The sequence below is a fragment of the Trichechus manatus genome, unplaced genomic scaffold (genome assembly GCF_000243295.1).
Source record: "Trichechus manatus latirostris isolate Lorelei unplaced genomic scaffold, TriManLat1.0 scaffold00171, whole genome shotgun sequence".
NCBI lineage: Eukaryota > Metazoa > Chordata > Mammalia > Sirenia > Trichechidae > Trichechus > Trichechus manatus.
This window is the reverse complement of record NW_004444107.1, coordinates 1,709,755-1,719,654: the sequence shown is the minus strand read 5'-3', so window position 1 is coordinate 1,719,654 and position 9,900 is coordinate 1,709,755.

The window sequence follows — 9,900 nt, the reverse complement described above, 5'->3', positions numbered from 1 at the left end:
TACCTCCATAGGTGACCATGCTGGTACTTGAAACACCAGTGGCATAGCTTCCAGCATCATAGTAATAAGCAAGCCACCACAGTATGACACAATGACAGAATTGTTAGAATAATTCATTATTATGTATATTAATAGGCAGCAACACTATTTTTTTGTGAATTCATTGTTTCATTAGTAAATAAAATAATAAGCACTAAAAAGTCAAATAGTAAATCAAGGTGATACAAGAGTAGTAATAAAATCATTTGTTTTTTTGGGTTTTAGTGTTTTGTTAAAATGAGTCAGTCAAGTTCAAAGAGGTAGCCCTAAACTAATTATTGCTTGAAAATGAGAGCTCTACTTAAAAATTTAAGTCTTGTATATGTATGACATAATTTTGCTGTTTTATTGTTGAGTATTTTTCATATCACAGATTGGGGGAAAATAAATATAAAAGCTAACACTAAGGAAATCAATAAAAATGAATTTATGTAAATTAATTATACATCAAAGGATATAATAGTGCTTTACAATTACTTGATATTTACATAAATATTCACATTTTAATTTAAGAATCATATATCTAATACTGTGTTTGTATAGAGAATGGGGAAGCTATATGTGGAATTTAGAATAGTCCCTTTTGTTCAGAAATTAAAGATACTAACTATATTCAAGTGTGATGTTTGAATACATTTTTAACTTTTATAACTACAGTATGCCTTTCAGCTCATCTGTGAATCAAATCTTTTCCTATGCTTCTAGTTATTAGATTTTTACTCCAAGCCTGAATTTTTTTTTTGAGTATTCACCAAAGAGTTGTCATGATCCCATGTGATTCTTGCTCACATGTATCCATAAAGGAAGATGTCTTTAAAAAGATGACTATAGAAATACAAGGCATGATGTATGTTTATTGTGAGAACTTAAAAATGGACAGCTATGGAGGACTTTTCTGAGGAATCCAATTGGTTCATTGATGAAACAGCTGTATCTGATTGTATTGACAGTTTCAAGTACTCATTTGTACAAGAGCAAAAGTCTCCAATTGTTCGAAGAGCACTTAGCAATTAATAATGCCATTGTCCTTGGGCAGCCCATTTTCCGATCGATATTTGCTGGCAGAGTCAAAGCTTGGGAAAATACAATGAGAGTAACTGTAGTGACTCTATTAATAGATAAAGCCCAGGAGCAATCGCTGTGCTCCTATGAAGTCAGGAGATTGTGCTTCTTCCACAAACAAGTATCAATTACATTATTTCAGGGAACTGTCAAGAAAACCTTAATTGAAATAATCAATAAAAAGAGTGAGGGGTATTTTTCACCTATGACTATTAAATATATTCTTTTGCCTTATGTTTTATACTTTGATAATTATTAAAAGTGGTACATAATATAAAAATATCATTTTTAAAACATTTTAACACTTGCCTCACCTCATCAGAATATTCAGCACATTTTCTAGTTGGTGAAATATATTTTAAAAAATTCATAAGCTTTTTAAAGAAATTCTCCTGTTAATACTAAATAGCAGAAATATCCAAAATTAATATCCTCCTAAAAAAATTTTTGCTCATGCACCAAAAATGTTCTTAGGCTAGATTTTAGTCTGAAATAAGTAAGTCAAATTGTAAACTAAGTAGAGAAATTCATCCCCTCAAAATTATCCGTAAATAATTCTACATTTGAGAAATTTTAAGTAGATTTATTTTCAGTAAATTTTTTAGAGCCTATAACACTTGTTAAACAACTTAAAAGAGATGGGGAAAATGATTTAAATATTATTATCATTTCATAACAAATGTAGTATTTAATTATACAGATCGTCCAGAGGGATTAACTGAAAGTTCCCTCATTGTAATAATAACATAATTCAGTTCTTAGAAGAGAAAATCATTTCCAAACTTTCTAGGAAAACAAGTGTTTCTGTTATTTCTTTAACAGAACAGACAGATTTGTCTTATACGTAACTCAATTTAACAGTTAATTTCAGCTTATTCATTAATTTTTACTTAAGGGATACTTTGGCAATATTATTACAGATGGATTTGTTTTTATTTCACTAAGAAAAACCAAACTTATCAAACTCATACTCATTCAAATGCCACACACTTTGTCTAAATGCATTTCCATCCTCCTCAACTTTTTTTCTTCTAAAGCAAACAAATCACAGGCATTTTTCCTACATTTTATATAAGCTAAAATTACTTTGAAAAATAAATAACTTAGCTATGAAGCCTGTAAACCAAAAACTTAAATGATAGGTCATTCATTAAAGGATATGGAAAGTATTTTGAAGGAATCATCTCTCAATGACTATTTCAGAACAGCTCAAGCAAGAAGTTAAAATATGTATTATACAAGCATCCAAGTAATGAAGAAAAAAGTATTCTCAAAACATGTTTAAGAAAGAACAGACAGGTTGGTTTTAATATTAGGTTTTTACTTCTTACCCTTCATTTCACTTGCTGATTTTACCCTCTCTTCTGTTGAAGCATGAAAATTCAAGGAGGTAGATTATATAAGTTTTTGTTTTCAATAAATTTCTACTGCGTTTTTTTTTTTTTTTTTAATCCATACTGTGACTCTTTATGGGTCTTTGATCCAACCCAATGGCTGTCAAAATGATTGATGAAGCTGATAATTATAAATGTTTAGGAGCTTGGGTCTCTGGGCTTTTGGGCTAAAGGGCAATGGAAATTTCTGTGAATGTTATTGGTCAGTATCTGCCGGGTCAAAAAGCAATGTATTAGAAAATAAAGAAGTTGTTAGTAGAAAACGTTTGCTTTTGAACTGGTGTTATCTTGATTGTTTCATGGTATGTTGTAGTTGAATCACTTCTGCATACTCAATCCACAAACATCGAGTAATCGCATAATTAAAAGGCCTGCCCACGACCAATGTTTAACCTTACCATCTATTTGCTCCATGATTGATTGCATAATCACAATTAAATTCATACAAAAATTCAGTTACTACTAGAAATGTATCAATTATCTTCTTGCATTATCTTCCTTTTTTTGTGTGTGTGGCTTATGTATCCAGAGAAGATGCTGATTTTCTCTGATAACCTGTCCATATTCTGCTTCATGTAATAAAGTAAACGAACTACAGAGCTAGACAGACCAGGGATCAAGCATTCATTCTGCCTGTTACCAACTTAGTCTTCATTTTTTTCATCTTCAAATAGAGCTAATAATATAAATCTCCCATGGATGTCCTGAGAATTTTAAGGCAATAAAGTATTAAGCCAATAGTAGGGATTTAACAGATGTTTGATTTTTTTCCCGTATCCTTTCCTTTTTTCTCAAGGGCTAAGTTTGAAGGAAAATCCAAATGGTTAGAAGAAACTAGTTTTAAGTCAATGTAGATTGTCAAAAATACTGTAATCTTATAACAATAACTGTTCTATAACTACTCCAAACACTGACCAAATACCCAGTACAAAGAGAAGAGTTGGAGGACTCAGAGTCAAGGAAAGAAGGAAAAAGCATTCTAACAAAGAGACAGGAAATAATAAAAAGAGTGTGCCAGTAACACAGTTTATAAAGAAAATGTTCTACATTCTACCTTGGTGAGTAGCATCTGGGGTCTTAAAAGCCTGTGAGCAGCCATCTAAGATACTCCAATGGTCTCACCCCCTTTGGCAGCAAGGGAGAATGAAGAAAACAAGATACCAGGGAAAGATTAGTCCAAAGGAGTAATGGACCACAACTACCACGGCCTCCACCAGACTGGGTCTGGTACTAGATTGTGCCCGGCTACCACCACTGATTGCTCTGACAGGGATCACAACAGAGGGTCCTGGACAGAGCTGGAGAAAAATGTAGAACAAAATTCTAACTCACAAAAGACCAGACTTACTGGCTTGACAAAGACTGGAGAAACCCCGGTAGTATGGCCCCCGGACATCCTTTTAGCTAAGTAATAAAGTCACTCCTGAGGTTCACCATTCAGCCAAAGATTAGACAACCCCATAAAACAAAACGAGACTAATGGGGCACAACAGTCTAGGGACAAGGACTAGAAGACAGAAGGGGACAGGAAAGCTGGTAATAGGGAACCCAAGGTTGACAAGGGAGAGTGTTGACACGTTGTGAGGTTGTTAACCATTGTCATAAAACAATATGTGTACTATTTAATGAGAAAGTATTTGTTCTGTAAACCTTCATCTAAAGTACAATAAAAAAAGAAAAGATTGTGCCAATATAATAAATGAGAAATTTAAGAATTTAAAAAAACTGTACACTCAATCTTCATTTTATTGAAATCTATTGGACTAAGTTCCTAATTTAGATATTAAAGAAATGTTGATTTTGCACAAATAGCACACTTAAAGTCCATAAACCTTTGTTTTTTGTGTTTTTTCTGTGTGTGACTTATCACATTTAGCTGCTTTTTACAGTTATGGTCTGGTAATTACTAGAATATAAGCTTCTGGAGAGCAGAGATCTTGTCTCTTTGTGCACTAATATATCCGAAAGGCCTAGAACAGTTTCAGACAGAAGTGGTATTTCCAAAGAAGTTTTTTAAATGAATGAATGACCAAACAAACAAATAAAAAATCCAGATAATATTCAATAACAATCTGCACTTGCCAGTTTGGTAAAACTCAAACAGTATAAACTTTAAAGAGGTAGATTCCATTATTAACCCTTTTCACACAAGAGAACTGAGTTTCAATATTTGATATGATCATGTGTTCTGTTTTCTTTTGTAGAATATGTCTTTAAATCAACATATGAGAGTCATGTGAGGGTTTATCATTGAGACAGTGATAGTAATTTCCTTTATCTTCTAGTTTTATGTGTTATTTTTTACCCTTTTGTTGTATGCACTTTAACAGTGTATCCTCTGTCATTTGGAATATATTAATATTGTGAATTTAAAATATTTTTCAACTTCATTTTCTTTAATAATGTATGACAAGAATAAAAAATAACTACACCTTGATGTAAGATGAGATGCTTAGTCACTCCCTCAAATCCACACATTTCTCAATTTTAGGTATAATCCAAGGATATAGATGCATATATTCAAACTCAACATATGTATATTTTTTATATTATATCTTCTATTCTGGGCTTTCTTGTACATTTTCTAATGCTACGAAACATGTATTTAGAATTAATTTTGTTTCACCTTTATTTTTGGAAAACTTCTAATCCTTCATATCATAACCTCTCTGTTCATCAATTTTTCTTTTCAAGTTTTTTTTGTTGTTAGTTTGCTGCAATAAATATATTTTTTAAAAAATTTAATCAGTACTGATGTGTCTCTTCATGTCTAAAGATATTCTCACATTTGGAGGTCCATTTTCTGGTATACTATACATATATGCATCTGATAAGCACTGTTTATTGTTGCTATTGTTTTGCTCTAGTTTCTTACAGTAATTTAGAATAAAAAACGGATAATGCTACTTTAAAATTTGAGGAGCTCTGGTAGTACAGTGGTTAGGCACTCAGCTGCTAACCAAAAGCTCAGGGGTTTGAACCCTCTAGCAGCTTCTCATGAGAAAGATGTGGCAGTCTGCTTCAGTAAAGATTTACAGCCTTGGAAACCCTATGGGGCTTCTAACGCTTGTATCCTTTCACCGTACTTATTAAATTTGGAAGACAGCTACTTGGCCAACTGACTGGAAGAGATCCATATTTGTGCCCATTGCAAAGAAAGGGGAACCAATAGAATGAAGAAATTGTTGAACAATATCATTAATATCACACACAAGTAACATTTTGCTAAAGATCATTCAAAAGTAGCCGCAACAGTACATCAACAAAGAACTGCCAGAAATTCAAGCCAGATTCAGAAGAGAACGTAGAACAAAGGACATCACTGCTGATGTCAGATGGGTCCTGACTGAAAGTAGAGAATACCAAAAAGAAAGATGGTAGCTGTGCTTTATTAATTACCAAAGGCATTCAACTGTGTAGATCATAACAAATTATGTATAACATTGAGAAGAATGGGAATTCTGGAACTCATAATTGTGTTCATGAGGAATCTGTACATAGATCAAGAGGCAATCATTCAAACAGAACAAAAGAATAATGCATGGTTTAAAGTCAATAAAGGTGTGAGTCACACAGGCAGGGTCAAGATGGCGGAGTAGTCAGACTCTTCCAGTGGACCCTCTTACAACAAAGACCTGAAAAAACAAGTGAATTGATTATATATGACAATCTAGGAGCCCTGAACATCAAAGGCAAAGTTGAGGAACCAGACTGAGTGGCAGGGGGAGGGAGAGACGGTTTGGAAGCAGCGAGGAGGTGCCAGACCTGACCGGGGGAGAGTCTGAGCCCTTCAGCCCAGATCAGCTCGGGGGTGAGTAGTAAGGCAGGCAAGCAGCAGTACTCGGGATGTGTGTTCTGCACTGGGAGAGACCCAGCGACAGAGAGTCTACTCAGCCACCCAGAACCAATGAGAAGCAGCCCTTGATTGGCAAAAGATAAGTTCTTGTGTCTGGCCTACTGTGTGGACTAAAAACACTCCCATTAGGGAAAAACCTCCCTTCCATTTATCTACCTGCTCAGTGCTCTGTACTAGGTCCTGGACAGGCTTCAGCATTTTCCAAGTCCCCAGGGCAGTAAGTAGGATCTGTCACATGCCCTGAACCATTCTCCCGGCCTTGGAGACCGAACAAATTAACAAATGTGGAAAAAACAAATTCCCAGCTCCCTAAGCCAAGAACTCAGGGTAGGCATGGTTCCTTTGCCTAGGCACAGGCGTAAGGGATCCACGGACATTGAGTGCATTTCTCACTGCATAGACTTGTGTGGGCCCATTTCAACAATGTAGACCCTCATTACTGCAGTACAACAGGGAATATAAATCAAGTCTAACTTCAAGGGTTTCAGCAGTGAAGTGACAGGTTCTTGACATTTGCTCCACCCATGCAACCTAGCCACATGCTATAGGGGCCCAAGAATAAGAGGTGCCCACAGTCCTTACAGCCAACAGCACTGAGTGCTCATAATCTGCCTGCAAAATCCACCCACCTACATGCTCTAGGGAACAGGGAAATGCCTTCCTGCTGGGCACTCAAGGGTGGCAGTCAGCCGCCTGCCTTGCTCAGAAAATGTCCCCCTGCTGCAGTCAGATGCATGTGCCTATACCAATCACCCATGCCTGTCTTGGACTGTAGGTGAGAGCCTACAACACGCACTTGGTGGCTATCTACCTGGGCACCTGAGCTGAATCCATACAGGAGGATTGGGTGGACTCCTGAGCTCACATACCTAGTAACAGATCTAACTACCTGGTGACAGAATATTAGAGCTTCAAAGGTGCCAATAATCAAACTAGCTCACATGAGCAGCTTATTTGGGCATATCAAAACAAAACAAGAAGTTAGGAGACAGTAAGCAAAAAATAAATAAATATAATAACTTATTGATAGCTGGGGGACAACAGTCAGTATCAAATCACATAAAGAGGCTGTCCGTGATGGCTTCAGCAAGCTCCCAAAATAAAGACTCCAGAAATTTTCTAGAGGGGAAAATTTCATGGAATTACCAGAGGCAGAAAACAAAAAATTAACCTACAGAATTCTTCAAGAGATTAGAAAGGAATTAAGCAAAATGCAGAACATGAAATAGAGGAAATTAAAAAGATTATAGAACTGCATAATGACAAATTTAACAAGCTGCAAGAATACATAGAGAGACAGGAATAAGAAATCAAGAAGTTTAACAATTAAATGGCAGAATTAGACAACTCAATAGAAAGCGATAGGAGCAAATTTGGGCAATGGAAGTCAGAATTAGTGAGATTGAAGACAAGGCACTTGACATCAACTTATTTGAGGAAAAATCAGATAAAAGGATTAAAAATATGAAGAAACCCTTAAAATTACGTGGGATTCTATCAAGAGGAATAACCTATGAGTGATTGGAGTACCACATCAGGGGGGATAACAGAAAGCATAGAGAAAATTGTTGAAGATTTGTTGGCAGAAAACTTCCCTGATATTGTGAAAGATGACAAGATATCTATCCAAGGCACTCATTGAACGACACATAACATTGATCCCAAAAGAAAGTCACCAAGACATATTATAATCAAACTTGCCAAAACCAAAGCTAAAGAGAGAATTTTAAGAACGACTAGAGATAAACGAAAAGTCATCTACAAGGGTGAGTCAATAAGAATAAGCTCAGACTACTCAGCAGAAACCACGTAGGCAAGAAGGCAATGGGATGACATATATAAAGCCCTGAAGGGAAAAAAAAAAAAATTGCCAGCCAATAATTATATATCCAGCAAAGCTGTCTCTCAAATATGATAGTAAAATTAGGGTATTTCTAGATAAACAGAAGTTTAGGGAATTTGCAAAAACCAAACCAAAATTACAAGAAATACTAAAGGGAATCCTCTGGTTAGAAAATCAATAACATCAGATAACAACCCAAGACTAGAACACAGGACAGAGCAACCAGGTTTCAACACAGATAGGGAAGTCACAAAAGTAAATCAAAGCTAAAACACTGAAAATATGGAAACAGATGTCAATATGTAAAAGATGACAACATTAAAACAAAAAAGAGGGACTTAAAAAATGTAGACATAGATTTTTCATATGGAGAGGAAGTTAAGGTGATATAAAGAAATAAAAGACTGGTATAAATTTAGAAAAATAGGGGCAAATATTAAGGTAACCACAAACAGAACTGACAATCCTACAAGTCAAAATAAAAAACTAGAAAAATATAAAGACTCAGCAAAAACAAAATCAACAACAATGAAAAAGATGAAAAGAAAATACATAAAGAAAAATGGCTCAGCACAGAAAATTTAGTGGTACAAAGAAACTGTCAACAACATACAAAAAAAGACACCAAAATGATAACACTAAACTCATATATATCAATAATTATGCTGAATATAAATGACTAAATGCACCAGTAAACAGACAGAGAGTGGCAGACTAGATAAAAAAACATGATCTGTCTATATGCTGCCTACAGGAGACACACCTTAGACTTACAGACACAAACAAACTAAAACTCAAAGGATGGAAAAAATATATATCAAGCAAACACACTCAGAAAAGAGCAGGAGTGGCAATATTAATCTATGACATAATAGACTTTAAAGTAAAATCCACCACAAAGGATAAGGAAGGACACTGTATAATGATTAAAGGGTTAATACACAAGAAAGACATAACTATAATAAATATTTATGCACCCAATGACAGGGCTCCAAAATATTAAAAATAAACTCTAACAGCATTGAAAAGAGGTGTAGACTGCTCAACAATAGTAGTAGTAGACTTCAACACACCACTTTCAGTGAAGAACAGAACAGCCAGAAAGAAGCTCAACAAAATCACGGAAGAGCTAAATGCTACAATCAACCAACTTGATCTCATACATATATACCAAACACTCCACCCAACAGCAGCCAAATATACTTTCTTTACCAATGCACATGGAACATTCTCCAGAATAGACCACATATTAGGCCATAAAGTGAACCTTAATAAAATCCAAAGCACTGAAATATTAGAGTGTCTTTTCTGACCATAAAGCCATAAAAGCAGAAATCAAAAACACAAAAAGTAAGGAAAAAAAACCAAGCACATGGAAACTGAACAACATCTTGCTCAAAAACTACTGGGTTATAGAAGAAATTAAGGATGCAATAAAGAAATTCATAGAATCAAATGAGACTGAAAACACTTCCTACCAGAACCTTTGGGACACAGCAAAAGCCGTGCTCAGGGGTCAGTTTGTAGCACTAAATGCACACATCCAAAAATAAGAAAGGGCCAGAATAAAAACATTAACCCTACAACTGGAACGAGTACAAAGAGAGCAGCAAAAGAAGCCCTCAGGTGCCAGAAGGAAGGGAATAATAAGAATTAGAGTAGAATTAAATTAAAAAATTAGTTGGATTCCTTTACACTAACAAAGA